This window comes from Pseudochaenichthys georgianus, chromosome 10 (assembly GCF_902827115.2).
Source record: "Pseudochaenichthys georgianus chromosome 10, fPseGeo1.2, whole genome shotgun sequence".
Classification (NCBI taxonomy): domain Eukaryota; kingdom Metazoa; phylum Chordata; class Actinopteri; order Perciformes; family Channichthyidae; genus Pseudochaenichthys; species Pseudochaenichthys georgianus.
Genome location: NC_047512.1, coordinates 29,812,186 through 29,833,777, shown reverse-complemented (window position 1 = coordinate 29,833,777; position 21,592 = coordinate 29,812,186). Strand labels below are relative to the sequence as shown.

Below are 21,592 nucleotides of genomic sequence, written 5' to 3'. Positions count from 1 at the left end.
AGAGCATTTCCTATTATCCTATTCGGTGACATCGTCAAATGTCTTTTTTGTTCCAGTCAAAGTCTTAACCCCCCCAAAAGTTACCATACATAAGACAAGGGAAGCAGTTGAGAAGTTTACATTTTGAAAATGTTGCTTGAAAAATGCCCTACACAAAAGAATAATACATAATAAATAGTCCAATATCTAAATGGATTGACTATTTAATTGCTATGCACTTAATTAATTAAACCTTTACCTGTATGTAAATATGCATATCTTCATAGACCTGATAAAATAGAATACACAAATAGGTTTTGCATTTGCCTTTCTATCTCATCTTAACTTATGGTTAGATTAGAAGAGCCTTTAAAGCAGTAATTATCTGGCTCATTTAATTAAATTGTAACCGAACCAAAAGCAACAATCAGCCAACAAGACTGGTGGCTAAAAGCATGATAAAACCCAGCATGAAGCCTTTCCGTCAGAAAATGCATCCACTCTTCCAACACTCTTTGTGGAAGAGTGGATGAACGGGAGATGAAGGTTTTGGTCTCTTTTTTCTCTCTCTCGCCTCTCTTGCCTTTTCTTTTTCTATAATTTGAAAGGAATTCCAATAGCAAAAAACAGGCTATTGAAAACACAAGACCACGTTATCACAAAATTGTGACTGAAGTCTTTTGCTCTCAATGTTCTGATGTTTTTTCTGCCGCTGCTCAAATTAAGTTGTTTACACAGTTTGCTCACAAAGACAAAGAGGGGAGTGACAGAGAGAAACAAAAGCGCAGACGTAGAGAGAGATGTCGCGTGAGAAAATAAAGGGGGACAAACACATTTGTCGCTGAAGACTGGTACTCAATTACATGTAAAAATTAAAACCTGCGTTTGTCTTGACTTCAGGAGCAGCATCTCACTCGAGGCGCCCATATTACACACTTCATCAAAGCATCCAATTACATGTTTAGCTTCCCCTTAAGAGCGGCTAATGCTTGACATCATATCTTTAAGTGTAAATCCTTATTACCCTGACAAATAATTACTTCTATTCACCAGTGAAACCTTTTTTGAGTGTGCATTCTAAAACAATGTAATTACTTTTAAGACTGTGTGGCAATAATAGCTTTTTGGTCAAATATCTCATTATGCACGATATACTTTCAATTCTGCTGAATGGATATCAATGAGCTGTACCAATGTGTGAAAAATGAGAGACGGCTCATGGGAGCTTTATTGTCAGGGGAAGGGCTGGGCATCCTGATTACTTCCTGTTCAGAGATGGAAATGTGCGTGTGTCACATGTATTAGCATATATAAATATTCGTGTATGTATCCACATCCATGACCTCTATCATTCTCCCCGCCTTGTTCGAAGCTTTGGACCGGGGCTCTGAGTGTGAGGCTCTGAGTGTGAGGCTCCTCTCCGCGAACAGTCATTAATCATGTCTTCGATCTCAGGTGGCATTGAAAGTGCACACACGCACACAGAAATAAACATACTCACACACACGCGTATACACACAAGGCTAAAGGGTGTCTGTGGGCTGCTTACATGGCTCCAGATCAGCTGGAAACTGCGGCCCTTTCTGGGTCCAAGATGATCTGTGAGCCAACAGCTGAGGGGCGTGCAGGAGAGGAAACATTTCATCACTCCCTCTCCCACACACCTCGCCTCATTACCTCCGACACCTCTTTCAGCCAAACAGAAAAAAACTCTCGCTCATTTGGTGTGATGGGTCGTGGTATTTAGTAGCTGTGTCACTATTTGCATTTTAGTATGAGATGGTAGGCCTTCTTGGTCGGTGACTTTGCGGTGATATTGATGCACAAAAGTAATTTTTTGTGCTAACAGATTTGATAATAGGCAGAAACTAAGAAATATTGTTGTTTTTGATAAACCTCCATATTATTATGTCGATTATCCCATTAGTTGTGCACTCCACAAATTGTGAGAAATTAGGCAAAAATGTTCCATCCCAGATTCTCAACGTCAAACATGATGGCTTTAAATGTCTCTTCATTCCAAAACCCAGATCATTTCACTTTAATATGATTTAAAACAGATAAAATCAGGACATTTCCATATTCAAGGAGGCTGAAGTCCACATTTTCAGATATTTCATATATATCTTTTAATTGAAAAATTACTTGAAAAATGGTTTTACTATCAAAAAGTTGCAGATTTCTTTCCTTCATATCCTTCAGATTTTTAGTTGATGCTAATTCATTTTTGTTGAAGCTAGTCGCAACAATACACTACTTCTGAACGCAGTTGTTGTTTTGTGCACCGAATGGTCATATCTTATATTTATAGTGTAAGAAGCAACATAAAAAATTGTCCTCCAACATTCTCAAAGCCAAAATCCCAAGAATATTCACGTACAAAATCAGGCAATCTCTCTACACTCTAAAAACGAATTCAGGCGACCTTTCACCTCCACTTAATTAAATGCATGGTTGCAAGATAAAAATGTGAGTTAATTGATTCAGATAAACATTTTAAGTTGCAAACATTAATTTATAAGTTGTGTTGACGTAATAATGTTGGTAATTACATCAACTAATTTGAACTCTGATTTCTGCGTTGATTGACTTAAAACAAAATTCAAGTTGTAGTAAGTAATGCAAAGCTTGATAACTTAATTGTTCTACACCAGGGGTGCCCAACCAGTCGATCGCGAGATGTGTCTAAAAATAGAACAACAATATTCTGTTTTATCGTTAATGTCCTATAAAAAAATCTTCCTGTGCCAGAATAATGCACTTGAACGCATCAAAGCTTTGTGATTGGCCGGCGTGACCCCATGTGTCGGGGCGTGGCTGGTGGGCAGTGGGCAGTATTTCACTGACGTTGTCCGTGTCAACAGGAGTGACAGTCCGCACACATACAAGACCGAAATTATGGCAGAAGCAAAAGAGCCCAAAATATATCATTTTCACTCAGAGTGGGAGGATGATTATTTGTATCTATTCCAATTCAAAGTCCATCTGTTTCATCTGCAATGCGAGCGTGGCTTTATCGAAGAAGGGTAATTTAGGAGCGGCATTTAAAAACACTGCACAAACGCTACGAGACGGAATTCCCATCTAAGTCTGCCCTACGCTCCCAAAAGGGGAGGGGCCTGAAAGGACAGCTAAATGCATGGGAGCCTGCCTGCAGACCTCCACTCTCAGGACAGTTCCGGTGCAGACCTCCACTCTCAGGACACCTCCACTGTCAGTACAGGTTTTTGATATAATAAAAACTCAAGTTAGATACCGTTATTAATCAGCTGTGAGTTTTAGTTTGTTTGAACTTAGTCATTATAATTATTGTACAACATGGTATAAGAATGCAAACTTAAATTGATTATAGTCTATTATCAATTCAGGTTAAGAAACTAGTGTTGCTTGCATCCTATTAAAGGCATTTATTTTTATACTCTATTAAAATGCAACAAAAAAGGGTTTGATTCTATTAATTTTGTCTTTTTTATTGCACTTTGGCAGCAGATTCCTGTGCAGCTTCAGATCTGAGTTGTCTTATTAGTAAGCCTCATTTATACTTTTGTTGCAACACTATTTTTATATAATGGCAAAGAAAGGGTTCAGAGTCTTTTCTTTTCCCTGTGTCACATGTGGCAGCACTGTTCAATGTTTCTTGAAAACATTACCCACTGTAGTGACGTGTGAATAAACTCCAACTCTGTATCAACAACACTGTTGTGTAACTTCAGTTAAATACTTGTATGTGTGTAGATTAGAAAGAGGTAAGATAAAGGATCTGCAGTATTTTATGAAGTATTAATCGTACAAAGGTCAGTTTTATACAAGTAGAAGTGTGTATTTACCTGGTAGTAGGCTGTCAGTAATGGCTACGCCTCTCTACTTGGACTGGTAGATCTCGGCAGACTGGCAACTTTAAAAGTAGCTCTCGGTTCAAAAAAGGTTGGGCACCCCTGTTCTACACCTTGCGTTAAGGATTTCAAGTCCACTCCCACTTAACATGCCTGGACAAGTTCCGACAGTTACGACAAATATAAATATACAAAGGACATTTTAAGGTGTACAGTAGATAGCCTGGTAGTTGCACTGTATAGGCAAATTGCTGTTTGACCAAAATGAGCAGCCTTTGAACTGTGAATAGAGGATACAAAGTAGTAGAGGCTACTGTGAGAGTAAATATACTTTGGTTACTATTGTGATGTCGCTTTTTATTATAAATGAATAGAAGATGAACTTTTATTAATCCCTCATGGGGAAATTATTTCTCTGCATTTGACCCATCCTAGTGTTAGGAGCAGTGTGCTGCCATTTTGAACGGCGCCCGGGAATCTCGGTGAAGCAGACCAAGGACATGCTTCTTGAGGTAGGATCGTCATTCAGAGTTGTCATTTAAATGCAAGTTGTTGGCAGTCTCCCATTCAGAATATTTTCCTTTAGGTAATTTCTCTTTTTTTCCTTTTTCAAAAATAGCACAATACAATTGAAGTACGCAGAGAACTATAGCCATCCGCTGCCTTGTCGTGAACCTTGGAGAAAAGGAAGAGGACCTTTTCCATGACTTTAGCGACGTAATTACAAATCTTGAAATAACATAACATCCACGGGCACAGTGTAAAGACACAGGACAAAAGCACTGCTCTCTGTCAGTTACATTTTGAAGCATATTGCACTTTTGGCCACACCCCAATCAATAATATCTTAGCATCGTTCAGCATGGATAGGTGTTGACAGCAATGGCATGGGAAAAGGATTGTGGACAATTTGAAAAGTGGCTTCTGCTCTTCACTTAACCAGTTCAAGTATTGTATGGAACCTGCTAAAAAGATGAGAAGATACACTAAAACTTGCACGGTTGTGATTGACCAAATCTGTCCACATGCATTCAAACACTAGGCAAAGTACTTAAAAGCACCTCTGTGTGTCTTCAGGACCACATTGCCATGACGACACACACATGCAGACTCAATAGGTGAAAACAATACCAGCGTTGCTTTAGCAGCTGGTAATAATGGATCTGAATTCGCTAAGAGTTTAAAAAGTATGCAATTACCTAATTCATTATCTCTAATGCGCTAACCTATTATTTCATGTGCTTCAAAAGGACATGAATATCGCCTTCATCAGTGAGCAGTCCATCCCAGGATCTGACCATACGATGGCAACCATCGTGGTCGAGGGAAACAAATGAATGAGCAAGCATACTGCGTTAAATGTGTTCATTCTGTTTGAAATAATGACTGTCGGCAGTGCAAACATCTTTGTTACATCTTTTGTAAAATGGATGTGTGTGATCTGCAGATTGGTGGCCATTGTGTTTGTTTCTGTAGTTTTACAAAAACTTTACAGATTTCACATATTTGGCACTGGTTTTAAATATGCAAAGGCCTCTAACTTCGATGTGATGGCAGCATGTATTTGCTGTGTCCCCATGTCCCATGGTAATATGGGTAATGTGTTTATTTATTATTTGTGGGGCAATTTAAATTTATTTATTTATCTTTTTTTTCAAGATTTAAATGAAGCTCAGCGCAAGTTCTTTCAGGAAGACTGGGGTTGCGGTCGGATAGTTTAAAAATCAGCTCCTAAGTGCTAACCCTATCGTCTATTCCTTGACCTCTGAGTGAAACGTCACGGGGTTAAGGGATAGTGGATAGGAGAATTCAAAAGGACTTAGGAGAAGAGACTGCGGTATTTTAGAGAATCCGAATGCACTTTCACTATCCGACGTGTTTATGATGCGCCAGCGGACGTCATTTTGTGCGTCTGCTGCTGTGGGGAAACTATGGAAACCACAGTTTTCTATACAGCGGACTACAACATGGATGTTCAATAAGAACGACGAACTCATCTAGAGACTCTGCACCGTGCTCTGATGCTGTTGCTTTGCTTTATGAACGTGGACAGCAGAGAAACATATTCTTCATGACCAAAGTTGGATTTGAAATAAAAAATGAAAGTGAAACTTTAAAACGTTAGTCCTTAACATGTATCAATGTGTATATCACCATTCAAACATCTTTTAAAAGTTGAACAAACCCCACACAGCTCAGTGAAATGTTGACTTTATTTGATAATTTCAGTGAAAACTAACGTTCATATTTCTCTTTTTGATTATAATACTGATGAACGTTCAGAACAAAGCACTTTGGCAACTTACCACCTATGTTTTAAAATGCTTAATAAGCACCGTAACGTTCATGATATAATTTCTCGGTCATAATTGTTTGTTTCCGTGAACGGCCGACTGTGGTGTGACGTCAAATGCTGCGGCTGCAATGCATTGTGGGGCAGTTCAAAATAAAAAGTGAATTGCCTAATATTTTTGTTGTGGAATCAATTAATTAATTTCTTTAAAGGCAAAAACATGAAAAAGCTAAGAAAAAAAACTATTGAATTCAATATATTTGGAGCAACTTAATTTATAAATGGTTGTCAACTTTAAAACGTGTGTTCACAATGATGGTAATTAAGTACATACAACTTAAAATTCCTTTTAAATCATAAATCATACGGTAAAACAACTTGGAGCAACTTAATCTTTTGAGTAATCAACTTCAAAACTTGTGTTTATAATACCAATTATTAAGTAAGTGGTAATTAAAAACACCTCTGACTGTAGAAGAAAAGCCTTCTCCCCTAACTCAAATAACTTTCATTAGAAGTTGTCTTAACTCAATAAACATCGATGCAAATTGTTGCGTTGATTTTCTTTGTTGAGCCAAGGCATTTGTTTTTAGAGTGTATTTAAAGACTCTGAAGGCCACATTTTGATATTTTTATTTCATACAAATGACTTGAATGATTATCTTTTTATCAAAATAGTTGCAGATTTATTTTCCGTCAAATCCCATTTGGTGATACTAATGCATTTTAAGTTGATTAGTCAATGATTTTTTGTTGCAGCTCTACTCGCAACATTACCGCTTCTGAGTGCAGTGTCTGTGTGAAAAAACAGTCATATCTCGTACGTGTGAGCCCCTCATTAGCAAGCACACACAGCAGAAGTCATGGTAGACTTAACAGGCTGTGTTTTCCCCGCCTCACAACAATAAGGTCACTTAAGAAATAAAACAAGACATATCCTCTGTAATTAAACCTATCTCTATTTGGTTTGTTTTAATATGAACTGAAACACAATGAAGCCAATACACACATTTAGCAGTCAACATAATATTGTATTCATTAAAAAAAATTCAGCGGCAATGTAGATCTTAAATGGACTTAGTTTCCCTCTCACTGAAGAGTTGTTCTCCTTTGCAGAGTAGGAATGAGAACGAGGGGACGTCCCCTGTGATCAGCCAGGCCGAATGCACTAATTATGAATTATTGTTGAGGCCGTTCAAGAGTACGGGATAAAAGTTACACACCAAGGTCTGCGTGTGTGCCTCAGAGTTCTGGTCCCTGCAGGGAACGAGATGGATGCAAGTCGCCGCCCTGATCAGGAACTGTGAACACACCTCCCCCACCTCCCAGTTTCGTCTCTTCTCATCCTGTCACTTGTCAGGATGGAAATGAAGGGAGGGGAAACAATCCACCCCTCTCTCTTCCTTGTAATCTCCACACTGGGCTGCAGAGTGCCACAGAGCATCTGTTTATTAGACTAATCCTTAAATCCACATTCTGCAGGCCTCGCAAACGCCTCGCAAAACTCTAATCTGACTCAAAACAAAGGGATTAGAGGAGACAAGGTCCCCCTCTCTGTCTCTCCGTGTCTGCCAGAGTGTCGCTCGGGGTGACGCACACACGTGCACAGGAACATGCCGGCACTGTTGCATGCTCTCGCCCGCCACACCCTTATTTGCTAAAGACCGATCGGTGTGAGTGAACCCTCGCATTCACACATGCTTCCTGTGAACACAAGCTGGCTGCGACAAGACAGCCAGTTAGAGCCAAGGTGCAAACAAACTGGGTAATTACACATAGCTCCAAAACTCATGGGAGAAATGACGGACAAGATGAGAATGAGCTGTGGGAATGAGACACGGGGCGACAGCGGGGAGGATCCAACCGGAATAACTAAACAAACTTGGCTTATATTAGACGGCTGCAAAAGCAACAGAGGAGGATACTTTCTTTCACGCAGAAGCGGTGGATGCCAACATTTCACTTTGGGGGCCACCGGCCTGTTACAGTATAAACACAAAATAAAGCACAAACAAATCAATATTTGTCAAGTATTCATATCCACTCTATGACACCAGGAGAATATTTTCCAAATAAATTCCAACTAGGAACTTATTTAATTCTCTCCTTGTTATTCTCCGTCACACAATTAGAATCACATTTTCATTAGTTTCTCCCTAATGTGGACAATGACACATTAACCGCTGAGCATATACTCAATGTTAATGCTAACAAGTAAGTAACATCTCGTTCGTTTAGCAAATTAAGTCACTAAGAAAGTAGGGATCCGTTCACTTTTACATATCTTTCAGGTTTACTAGGCTGTCATTTAATGGCAAAGCCTTACATTCTCCTTTTAGTTCCCGTCTGTGTTTGATAACATTATTGGAAACATTAAGCACTGGCTCTTCCAAAGTGTGGCCTGAATGAGATCTACATATAGCCTGACATGTAGTCTAATATGTTCTCCTCAAACTTTTAGTGCACTAGTATACAGTACACGCTCTTGCTGTAGGAGAAGTCTTCAGCGACAGGGATTGTGCCACAGCTTCTGTCACACAGTCTGCCATTGTTTGATCATCAGCTGATGATAATCCAACCCAGCACCTGCCAGCAAAACCTATGTATGCAGAATGCCAGCTAGGCCAAATGAATCCTATGATGTCTTAATGATGTGCCAGTGTTAGTGTTATTGTACCTGTGAGGGATAACCAGCTTACATTTTCTTTGAGATTTTAGTTACGTTTATGCAGTTTGAAGTTGTCAACTATTTTGTAGAATAGCTTAGGTCAACTTTAATTAATATGCTTTAATGAAAATACAAATGTATTGCCTTTGTAGTACGCTGCATCACTGTAAAATGCTATCCAAACACTTGGGTTTAGAAGATAGATGGATATAAAAAGTGTTTAAAGAGTCCACATATTTCAATTTGGTTTGTTACTTTGTGTTCTTTAAAGCTCAAGCTTGATATTTTGGCTGTCACCATATTTTTGCAACCAGAAAGGACCAGAAGGTGGAGCAAAGTACGACCTAAACACACATCTTATTGAGGGCACCTACATTAGAAATAACCTTTTATCAACTAATGTTAATTAAGTTAATAAAAAAGCACGAACAACACTCAAACTATAATGAAGAAGACTGATGGAGACAGGCGGAGACCATAAGCATATTAAAATATAGTTTGGCGAGGTTGTTTAAGGCCCTGTCACACTGTCCCGAAATTGACACCCGATGGACACACGATAAAGGAAATGTTCAACTTCGGCTGTGATCGCAGTAACATCGGGCCATTCGTGAGGGCATCTAAGCCATCGTATGACCGCCGGTGGAGTTTCTCAGGCTCCGGCAGCAACTTCGTGAGCGGCAACTTCGTAAGGCACTCGTGAGGGCATCTTGTCAAATCGTGTCATCTTCGTGTTATCAATTCACACTCACTCTGATCGGGGCGAATGCCCGATGGCACCGATGATAACAAGATGCCCTCACGATGGCCTTACGAAGGGCAACATTAACACACAAATTCAACACGAAAATGAACCTTCGCAAGGTCCTTCGGCAATTTTTTGGCATGCCAAAGATTTTGCCTCCGCTCACGAAGTTGCTGCCGGAGCCTGAGAAACTCCGCCAGCGTCATACGATGGCTTAAGATGCCCTCACGAATGGCCCGATGTTGCTACGATCACAGCCGAATTTGAACATTTCCTTTATCGTGTGTCCATCTGGTTGTTTTATTGCACAACAAAATCATGTAAATATATTATGTAAATAACCCAATTTGTGTTCTGTGAAACTAAAAAGGATATAATATATTATTTTGAAGGACAGTTGACAGGAAGTTGTTGTTGCTATGGAAACAACATTACGGAGAAAACGTAATATTTTCTACATATAAAGACGGATAAAGTAAAGAACAAAGTCTGAAGATATCAGTACAGTATCATAGTACTGTAACATAATTGTTTTTTGTACTTTCATTGCAGTTGTATGTCTTAAATGTAATGTAAATGTTGCCTTCGTGTGTGGTTCGGGGCCATCTTCGTGCGAAATTCACAATTCCATATTCGTGTGTCCATCGGGTGTCAACTTCGGGACAGTGTGACAGGGGCTTACATAAGTAGCAAGTAGAGTCATTTTCTCATAGACTTCTAGACAATTGTTTCACCGGATGAAAGAGTGCAGGTTGAAAGCACCCCACTTTCAGGTTGAGCTTTGATAGCTAGCGTGTGGCTACACTGCTACTGGGGATACGTGTGTGTTCCATTTCACCTCCTCTATTTGTTTGAAAAGGCCGCATGTTGGCAATGCAATGAAATAAGTCATTGTGTGTGAGAGTCAGCATCTGACCATAGTGTGCCACCGTGGCATCATATTGTAAAGGTGTGGAGCACACCCATGCTGGGCTGTGCATCTGACAGGAGCGTTAGTGCAGGTGAAGGTCATGTGCAATAAAGAACAGCATGACATTCTACAGATGGATAATGTCAGGAGAGGGGTCACGGAGCGATGCTGTCTTTTCTTTTATTCAGCGAGGGAATTCCTGCTCATCCTCATTCAGAGGAATCGGGCGCCTGCTGGTATGTGCGTGCGCTAACATGGGCATGTGTGAATGTGTGGGCTCTTTCACCTATGCCCTAGGAACTAGCTGTAGCTCAAAGAGTCAGGGCAAACTTTGCTGCGGTACTCCCAGCGAGTTATTAAAACAATCGAGTGCTGACAAGCCCTGCATTCTGTCGCCGAGGGAGAGGGCTAGGGCTTAATAACTCAGTGTCACGCCTTGACATTCTTACCATCTGTCTGGGTAAAATATTCAAATGTGCAATAAATGTCACTGGGGACAGACGGTGACACTGTCTAATTAACACTATGACAGAGGTGACACACTGAGGGCTTTGGCTGGCTTTTACTGTACAACATGCATCGCCTGGGTGTGTGTGTGCATGTGCCATAACTTTCATGCAGAGGTAAAGTGCTGAGGGACACTGTGACCATTATTACAGATATGCTGTCTCTTTAGAGGAAAGGCAGCTATTATTTAACTTAACAGAAAAGTGTAGCACTAACACACACATTCAAACGTGTAAATGACAGTTGCTATGGGGCTATGCAACCCTGGAGCAGAGAATAAATGGCAGGGAAAAGTCATTCTCAAATGTCAAATTAGGGGAAGAGAAAAGATTGCCAGACATGTACAGGTGTCTGACGTCAACCCAAGTAGATACAAAAAAAGAGGCAAAGTCAAACTAGTGCAGGTTTGTTTTTATCCCCTTTATGTCCGAGAACAAATCCTAAAATTGATCGTTATAAAACGTTAAGCTGATTGAAAATGCAATTTAAGTAAGCATAACCGAGACAAAGTAGCTGACTGAAAAACGTCTTGCAAATTAAGAAAACCAACCTTAAACATGACATTTAACCTGAAGCCTACATGGGTCTAAGTGGAAGTAGTTAAGTGTGTAGAGTCAACATAGCAGGCCTTGAGCACTTAACATTTGTGCAGTAAAAGGATAAACATGGGTAGCAACGGGTAGAAAATGGATGTCTCCAGGATGTAGTGCTGTTTTGTCTTAGTTATTTTAGGCTAGGTTAGGCAAGGACAGGACATGACAGAAACACACATTAATGGCTAAAAGAAATAGTTCACAGCCACTCTAGAAAACCTGTGAGGCTGCAGTGCTTGAGATTAATGCTAACGATAGCAAGCTAACATGCTCACAATTAAAAGATAATGTTGTCATGCCAATGTTGAGATGGAAATAAACTATTATCAGACAATTTCAATAAAAGTTATTGACAAGATTTTGACAATACAAGTAAATAAAATACTAGCAGTGAACAACTACAAAATGTACTGTTTTTTTTCTTTTCAACAAAGCAAAAGCAAAGATTGTGGGCACAACATGAATCCATCTGCAGTGGTGGATTTCATAGCAGTGTTCCACTTAATAGGTTAACATTTCTGCAGGATTTTGAGTTAATGTTAAGACTTGTACATCATTTGGGTGGATTTGCCATATCTCTGGAGCCCATCGGTCGATTTTGATGATTGACACCACTTTTGAACCGTTAGAGCCAATGGAATCGAGGGGAAGTTCCTAAATCCATCTACACATTACCATTGGTGAATGAGAGTGATGCGCAGCCAGCATGCCCAAAACCGGAAGCTCTCATACACTCTCGTAGCTCTCATAGCAGCTATATTTGAAAACTAGTCTTATTGACATCAACGTTATGATGGATTATGAGTAATCATTTCAAAGGGACAGAGACATTGGATTAACCTTCAGCAGCGTTTATATGCGTTTTAATGCCATTGAACACAACTTTTGATCAGAAAACAGCAAAGGTAAGACGTATTTGCATTTTGGCCACGTAAAGTGAAGTTGTGTGTTGTGTTTGCCAGCCTTTGCTGCCCTGAGTTCTGGTTGCACAGTGATGATACCTGTACCATTGGAATCTTTCATATGATATTTTGTTTGTGCAGATCCGATGAAGTATCAAATATTTCTACCGTGAGTTATGTGCTAAGTGCGTTAGTGGTTCATATCGTCAGTTAGCTGAGTTTCTTCCCGTTAAGTGGGTATGACACATTAATAGGTTGTTAAATGTTAAGAAGTCCTGAGACACAGTTTCATGAACAAATCCCCATAGCCCCAGGTTAATAATAAGATCAACACAATCTTTTTTTAGATAAACTTAGCCCCCTTAGGTTCACATTTCAGACGTTTTATTATATAACCTTTTCAAGGACCCACAGTCACACCGAAGAAACCTGAAACATTGACTTGAATTAAGTGCATTACTGTATGTCAACACATTTCACACAACAGTAAGTAGTAGCTAATTGAAAGCAATAATATTAAGTTGAACCTATTTAAACTTAATATTGTAGCTTTCAACTAACCGAATACAGTTGTGTGAAATGTGTTGACATAATACACTTAATTCAAGTCAACGTTTGAGTTTTTTCAGTGTACCGGTGTTATATTTAGATTCACAACAGTCACAATTACATCGATTCATGTGTGTCCGGTAGGTCTGAGCTAAAAATGTGCGGAGCTGGCTGCTCCTCTGCCAGATATTGGCACCAGTTCGGTTTCAGTTAGATAAGATGAGCCTAGCGGTGATAAAACATGTTAATACTTATACTCCTCTACAAATGGCACAAAGGACCTCTTCATCATATTTCATCTCTGCTCAAATTGTACATTGCAGCTTAATAAGCAAAAACGTGTATATGTTTTAACATCTAATATATCGTAATAAATATGAATGTACCTGCCAGAATGTGCTTTAACTCTAAACACCCGACACATACATGGCTCACATATTCTCTCTGAGTCTGTGCTGATCTCACTCCCCTCTCTGTACTCTGTAAGAGGCTGTTGTATGAAGCACCTTTAATGGGTTTGTGAGGGATATATTAGACTTCAGTAGGAGATTTGACACACTGTGCTGTGCTCACATGTGTGTGTGCGTTTCGATAAGTGCGTGTGCTTTTTGGATTGTCCTGTAGAGCCCTGTATTACGGCGCTTTTCCACTTGTGTTACTGTGTGCACTCACACTCCAAAGCCATTAGATTCTATACGGAATCCTGAAGCTGAGAACTTTGAGGCTGAGAGCGCTGCAATTGACAGGCTGGTATGCTGTAGAGCACGTCTCTCCACTCTTGATCCGTGGTACCGTACCCAATCTCCACTGTGGCTACAGTTGCACTTTCACACATGCATTTTGACTCTATTACTCTATCTGTTCTCTGCAGCCCACATGTGGGGGCTACTGTCTTTAGTTGTTTTCCATATTTCAGAGGTACAAAAGATAGCCGTTTGGTCTGCATCTGTCTGTGCCTGCTGTACTGTGAATTAATCTAATGCCATTTACGCATCGTCTCGGAGTGGTGTTTCCGCCCTTCGGGGGCCGATATGACCACCAATGACATAGCTGACTGGTCTCATTTAGCATGCTAGATTTACCTTCATTAGGGAGGATGCACACAGAAGGAAATAAATGAGGGGTAAGAGGGGGAGACGAGAGAATGACAGCTAGGCTTTTTGGGGGGCCACTTTGCAGTAAAGCTGGACAGAAAGCCAAAGACGTCTCATAAAAAAACCAGCCATATCCATAATGGGTACCCAATAGAGAACATTGATTAATTTAGCAGTTGGAGTTAAATGAAATGCTCACCACACAGGGTTACATTAAAACACAGCGAGGTGCTTTATACACGTTTCTGGGCTGTGCCTTAGAGTACAGTGACTCATTAGGTTTTGCAAAAATAACATGCATTTTATGAAAAGCAATTAGAAAGACTTAAAAAACTATTCATCCAAAGATAATTGGCTTTCATTAGTCAGTCCTTCAAACAATACAACAAAATAAATCAAAATTCATTACAAATGAGGGAACTACAAATCTACCCAATGGGGTACTATATATTTAGACATATTACGTGATCTCTGTTGCAATACGTCTTCTGGCCGCTGATCTTGCATCCAATGGGCAGATTTGTTTTCTGATAGAAATTGTAAAATTGAAAATAAGACCTAGGTGGTGAAATGGGTTCTACATGCAGTGATGAGTTATTTCATAAGTTATCTAAGAGATTAGGACTGTAACTGTGTTAAACTAGACATATCATCTTCATTTTCAGCTTGATACTTTTATTTTGAGTTCCTAGAAGAACATGTTTACATGCTTTAATTTTTTCATACAGTCCCTCCAAATATACCTGTATAAATCCCGTTTAAGCGCATGTCTCTTTAAGAAACGTCCTGAACAAAACTGATTGGTCCATCTCAGCGTCTGTACACCATAATTGCAGCCGGGGAATGATTGTAATGTACTGTAGATGCAGTTATTCATATCTATATATATTTTGTATAGTTGTGACATTAACATTTTCAGAAGTACTGACAGCCCGTTAAAAGGTGCAGGGTGCATTTCTCTTTAAGCGCTTTGATACTTTTACAATGTTATGTAGCATTTAGACCTTCTTTATAATACAAAAATGGAAATCTTACCTTTTACAATAAGGGACCTTTAATATTTGCCAACCTAAGCCGCACCAAGAGAAACAGATGCTACAGGCTAACCAGAGGTCAACCATCAGGAAAGGCACATATTTCCCTTTAACTCTGTGCCACAAAGACAAAGTAACACCAGAGTGCTCAAGGAAATCACACAACGAGGCTGGAGATGTGTGTGTGTGTGTGTGTGTCGGTGCCTCAGTGTGTGGTCTCATGGAGGATATATCCCACAGAAACTGAAGCACGCCGCTCAGGCCCCCCTGCAACAAATCACGTGAGGTCACCACCAATGAGTCCTGGCCCTTGCTCTGGGTCAAAGTCACAATAACTGCGGGCGATAAAGTGGTTTCTATGGAAACTGGTGGTTTTTCCCGCAAATCAGAGAGGAGAAAGGAGTCCTCAGGGTGTGCATGTCTCACAGCACTCAGACCTCTGGTGATTTATCCCTGACAGCTCCTGTAACACACTTAACCATTAGGACACAGTGATAAGAGATAGCATCGTCTGGTACACAGTGTTTGGGGGTGAGATAGGCGGGACAACTGCCTGCCCATCGCTCTCATTTTTGTTTGTTCTCAGACTGCAGTGTCCAACATCATCATTTTGAGCTCTTCATAAATGCTTTAGCTGCCAGTTAAAATACACCAGCGATAACTCATTGTGTGGTGGCCATTGTGATTGCAACAGCCATCACGCTATGCAAAATGAACACTGGAAAAAAATGCCTTTTTGTCCTATACGCCGACACCGGCACTTTCTAAAACCCTATTTGTGAAAAGTATTTCGTAGGCTGCCACTAAAGCAAGGCCAACGCTGTGCTTTAAAATACAACCCTATAGGAGTGGGTGAACTGTTTGAAATCACCGTATCAGAGAGCATTTTTAAGATCCAACTGAGATCTGAAGACATTTCTTAAGAACCACCTGAGCTCCTTGCTCTGACTAACTGGTGAGATTGATTACAGCTCCGTAGGGGACTCCTGTGACCACAGAACTCTTGCAGAACAGCCCGATTTCTCTGAGACACAGCAGTAGTAGTAGTGGTGGTAGTTGTTGTATCAGATGTGGCGTGGAGTGGTCAAAATAATAGAGGTTGTATTTGGGGTGGCAGCAGCCGCACCAGTCTTGTATAGTGCTGTATTGATGGAGATTGGAGTGGAGTGCGCTCCCTCCTCCTCCACACACACAGGCCTATATTGGATTTCACGCTGGCTGCCCATTCACCAGACACTGCAGTGCATTCCTAACCAAGGGCCTTGAGGCAATACGGCTGCTTTATTTGTTTATAATGTTTAGGCTTCCCGCAAATGGCTTGCGCTGCAGTCCCGATAACTATGCATAGTTACATTTAGGCAATCGACTGGGCTCATTTCGACATGAGCGCCGCGGCTCAATTCATTTGGAATGGACTAAAAATCCAATAGTGTTGTCTAAGTGGGAGGAGGAAAAACGGAGAGGAGGAGAGATGTAGGGGGAATGGGGAAAGAAAGAGCAAAGGCCGAAGGGAGGCGGGTGATGTCATTTAAAAGTGATAACCTGTGCTGATATATACCTCTGTAAAGAAAGTTGTGCACTGAAAGAATCAGTGTCTACCGCCATCTTCTCCCCCCGTTCAAATATGAAGCAGATGAAATATAGATGCCTTCCCACTGCCCTCGGTGACCAAACAGTCCTTTCTCTGAGCGTATAGACCTCCGACACATCTATGTGTATCCCTCCGGCAACAGCACCCGTAAAATCTATAAAGAAGCCAAATGCCAACTTCCACAACTTCAACTCCATTAAGAGATATGAGCGCATCTGATACACATTCCCTGGAAACACTCTCCGGAGCGAAACTCTAATTTGCTAAATTGATGACAGACGATGACACCCGGGTGGAGAAATTAAGTTAGTGGTGTTGCAGTAGGTTGTATCGGAGATGACACACAAATGACGGCGTCTGGTGAAGGGAAACAGTTGTGAGTCATGTCACTGCATGTGTGTGTGTATCACTAGCCTGAATCATTGCTGTGTGTGTGTGTGTGTGTGTGTGTGTGTGTGTGTGTGTGTGTGTGTGTGTGTGTGAGAATCTCCCATCTTTTTCACTAGCCTACTCCTTGTCCTCTGCCAGCTGCTCAGCTTCTCACTCCATTTGCTCCAGACTTCATACACATCTGCCCACAAAATCCATCCATCTCTCTCTCTCTCTCTCTCTATCTCTCTCTCTCTCTCTCTCTCTCTCTCACACACACACACACACACTATCTCTGCAGCCATAAAACTACACATAATCCATTGGGCAAAGCAGAGCGTTCAGTGAGGTGCATTTATCGCTGGCTTGTGAGATGAACAATCTAAGAAACGGTGGCCTGAGCCAACCAAGGTCAGCCTTAAAAAAAAAATCTACCTTTTTCTCCACTTCACATTTTTCACAATCTGTGTGAAACGGAACGTCCTTGCAAACTTTAGGCCATGTCTCAGACATTCCTTTTCTACGTGGTTGTAGCAAATAAGGAATCTGAAGCCTCCCAAAGGCCCCTGTGAAGTGAAGGATGAAAGCCAGTGAGCAGGAGAGTGGGTAGAAAGCTGGAGAGGGGTTTGATGCGCTCTCCTGAGTGAGGGGAAGGAAGAAGGAGAAAGAGGTAGAGAAAATGCAAAGGGAAATAAGTGTCCTCTGAAACAAAATAATAACTCATTGATGCAACCATTTCCTCATAACCTCAAACAGTGATCTTCTGAGCTAAAACGGGCAGAAACCGGGGAGTTTTCTTAAAAAAGAAAAGGGAGATAAACTCATTCGTCCTCTGCTTCCCCCCCCCCTCCCTTTTCCTTTAGGCTCTTTGAGCAGGAGCGGTTGCATCTCTCAGAGAAATGACAGTTCTTCTTCAGGAATTTGGTTCTGTAATTAACCTGCTCATTTGCTAATTTGACTGTAATCAAGCCTCTCATCTTTCCCAGCGGGGCGCCGGAGCTCTTTGAGCAGACAAGGCAGCAGACAGTAGCTGGAGCTCGGTGATGAGCTGCATCAAGAGCCTCCTCTCCTTTACTTCACCTTCTGAACATGTGCATTCACTGGAATGAGCAAACAAGTTCAGGTTAAACGCATGGCGGAGGCATATGGTGTAAAAAAAACTGGCCAATGAAGGACGATGACTTTCCTCAAGGATGCTCATCTCTGCTGTGTCTCAGCCCCCGCAGCCTCACACATTTTAAGAAAAAAAGGAAACACACACATAGGTATCCTCCATTCAACCACCATTCAGAGCCAACTATCCAGCTGACATTTACATCTGTCAAGACCAAACCCGTGTCCCTTTCTTCTCCCCTAGAGATCAGAAGACACTATATTTCTTTTGATTCCTTTTTCTTGTATTCTTGCTCTTTTGCTGTATCTATCTTCTCTCACATTGAAACGTGGCGACAGACAGACTCTCTACACAGATTCTATGGGTTGCCAATGGCAACAGAAGCGCAGGGTATATGGCATCAGACCGGCTATTAGTTTTGATGTGAACTTCATAGTTAACAATTATGAGCGCACGAGAGAGACCGAGCCACTGGGGCAACATTTACATGCAGCCTGTTAATCCGTTAATGGGGCTGATTGAGTCGCACTCCAAACGCAACACTTCAGCCAAAGTAACCTGATCACCATTCTGATTGGGCGGTGGTTCGGCTGCCCACAGAAAATCTGTTCATTGGATGGATTTTAATGCAATGGCTCCAAGTAATTGTCCATTGCATCATTTAAAGAGAATACTATACTTAATTTTCAAAGGCCTTTTTGGGTCCCTGTAATTAAATATGTGTAATTGTTATATATGGTGAAACAGCATGACATGTCTTAATCTTCAGATATAGTTTGAAGAACTAATACAAAAGCTGTTTTATCCAATTAGGTGGTCACATGCTACACAGGCCAACATGCATTACATATAATGCTTTGATCAAATTACATAATTATTTGGTGGTTTGTTTAATTGGCAAAAGTGTAGTAGACGGAGAGAGGCAGACGGAGACGAGGAGGAACTTATTTAAGAACAGAGGGTCTGACTCAGAAACGGTCGGTTTCAAGAGACAGAAAATATGTCTTTGACACATCGAGTGTGACTGAGGAGGTTCTCCTTATCCCAGCCTTTCCTCTGTCATTCTCTTTGTCTAATAGTATTTTTGTATAATTCATAAGCTAACTGCTACTCCGTCTCAGTTTCTCCTTCCTAACTCACAAAAACTCACCTCTTCAATCTGGCTTTTAATGTGGGATTGTTGTTATATTGCTTGATTTTTATTTGACTTCAACTATATTTATTTGTTGTTCTTTTCTTTTCACTATCTCTGTAAAGCGACTTTGAGCACCTGTAAAAGCGCTTACAAAATAAATATATTGTTATTTATTATTATTATTATCATCTTCTTCACCTTTTCCTTTTTTCCCCCAGGCCTTGATCTCTGGTTATTCCTGGTGACACCACAGCAGGTGTTGTGATAGGAGGGATCAGCCCGTCTCTGTCCAATCAGACGTTTTGATAGTCGTGTCCAGGAAGGGGAATAATCCTTTAATGAGACTTGCACACTAACATACTTGCACCTTGCACACACTCAAAAGGAAAGAAGTGCTGCACAGACACAAGCACCAGAAACAACACGTGCTACAGACACAATTACCAGGACTGGGTAACCTACGGGAGGTGGGTTTCAAGCCACCGTGACAAAGCAGCAGAGTTAACCAAAGGACACAAAAGAATCAGCGTGCCAAAAAAAGGACACAAGCTGTAAGGATGCATCCTGTGGACTAATGATTGGTACATTCTGACGTTTCGTGTCATCTGCATGCAGTTGCCACCTCGACACAAAATGGGAACGGCACAAAAGTAAAGTGGTCGGTTGGCATGACGACAGCACCGAGTCAAAGTCTAAAGAGCTACCGGGCCCAATTATGAATGTTTGGTGAAATGTGCACGTAAGCACACACACACACACACACACACACACACACACACACACACACACACACACACACACACACACACACACACACACACACACACACACACACACACACACACACACACACACACACACACACACACACACACACACACACACACACACACACACACACACACACACACCTGACACATGGGTAACATTTCCTGCAGATATAGAAGTCAAGGGGTGAGAAAAAGATGTTATCTCCAAAAATACTGATCTTTTAAATATCGCACATAGGTCCTCACTGAACATCCTTCCCAGTCCCACAATGCATCTCATCTAACCACCACCATCTGGTACTCCAGTCTGAAAATGACCCTAACAAGCACCCTTACCTGGCATCGACCTCTGATTAAAAAGTTTTTCCTCAGTATATAATGCATTTTTTCTAAATCTGAAAAAAAGCTGTTTCAGTGAACCGAAGTCTCATCAAAATAGGGTGAAATAAAAAAGGATATGGATACAAAAAAAAGGAAACAAAAACTTGGGCTACTTCTCTGCTTTACTTTCATCTACAGTGGTTTCCCGCGGAAGATGCTTGTGGGCCTCTGGCTTCACTGTTCTCTTTCTACTTTTTTCTACTCTACATAGAGACATAACTCGCCTACTCTTCAAACGGCTGATCCGCATCAGGGCCGCATAAAAAAATTCCCTGATGAAGCAAGATCCAAATGAGCTGCGTGTTGCAGTGGAGAATAAGTCAATAAAAGTGGATGGATTTTCAACGAGGGAACAATTATGTGTTTTTGTAGTGGGATGATGTTTACCTCAGTATTCTGCACAGTTTGTATATCCATTTTTCTGAATATCCTGTGTGTATTAATATAGAAAAAACAAGCTATGTATCTTCCTGCGTGCTTGTGTGTGTGTACATGCAGGTGAAATAATTTTCTTATGGCGTCTGACGCCTTTGCCCAGCAGCCCTCCACCTCCAACCCCTCCTGATGTGGCCAGAGGGGGTGGGAGGATAGAAGGCAGAACACACACTCCTGTGGGATTAGGACTATTTTTAGATAAGCGCCCCCTGGCTGTGCTGGAGAGGAGACATGTACCTGTGACTAATCCATAACACATGCATGCAAACAAGCACTGCACACTGAGCATGAATGCATGCACCCAGCTTTGCCCATGCATGCTAATGAAAACTTTAAGACACGTGTTTGTAACATAGCACGTGTCACAATATGTGCGGGAAGGTGAGTATGAGAAACAATAATTAAAGGTCCCATGTCATGGCCATTTCTACTGATCATAATTCCATTGATGAGGTCTACTAGAATATATTTATATTGTGCAATTCTCCAAACTCACATTGGTTTCTCACAGCATCTCTGTATACTATGTGTATTCACTCTGTCCTAAACGCCTTGTTGGAGCTCCTGCCCCCCCCCCCCTCCCTATGAGCCCACTGTGCTCTGATTGGTCAGCTCGCCCACTCTGTTCTGATGAGTCCACCACCGTTACAGCGGAACATCAGTGATTATGTGTTACAATGGCGTTTGTTA

The 21,592-nt window shown here is 41.1% G+C and overlaps 1 long non-coding RNA gene across 1 annotated transcript; it reads left to right on the top strand.

Annotated features, from left to right (window-relative positions):
- The first annotated feature begins 4,225 nt into the window (after positions 1-4,225).
- Positions 4,226-5,261, top strand: LOC139434617 (uncharacterized). Its single transcript, XR_011643949.1, has 3 exons — positions 4,226-4,324; positions 4,432-4,529; positions 5,063-5,261. It is a non-coding gene; the product is annotated as an uncharacterized lncRNA (long non-coding RNA).
- The last annotated feature ends 16,331 nt before the right edge of the window (positions 5,262-21,592 follow it).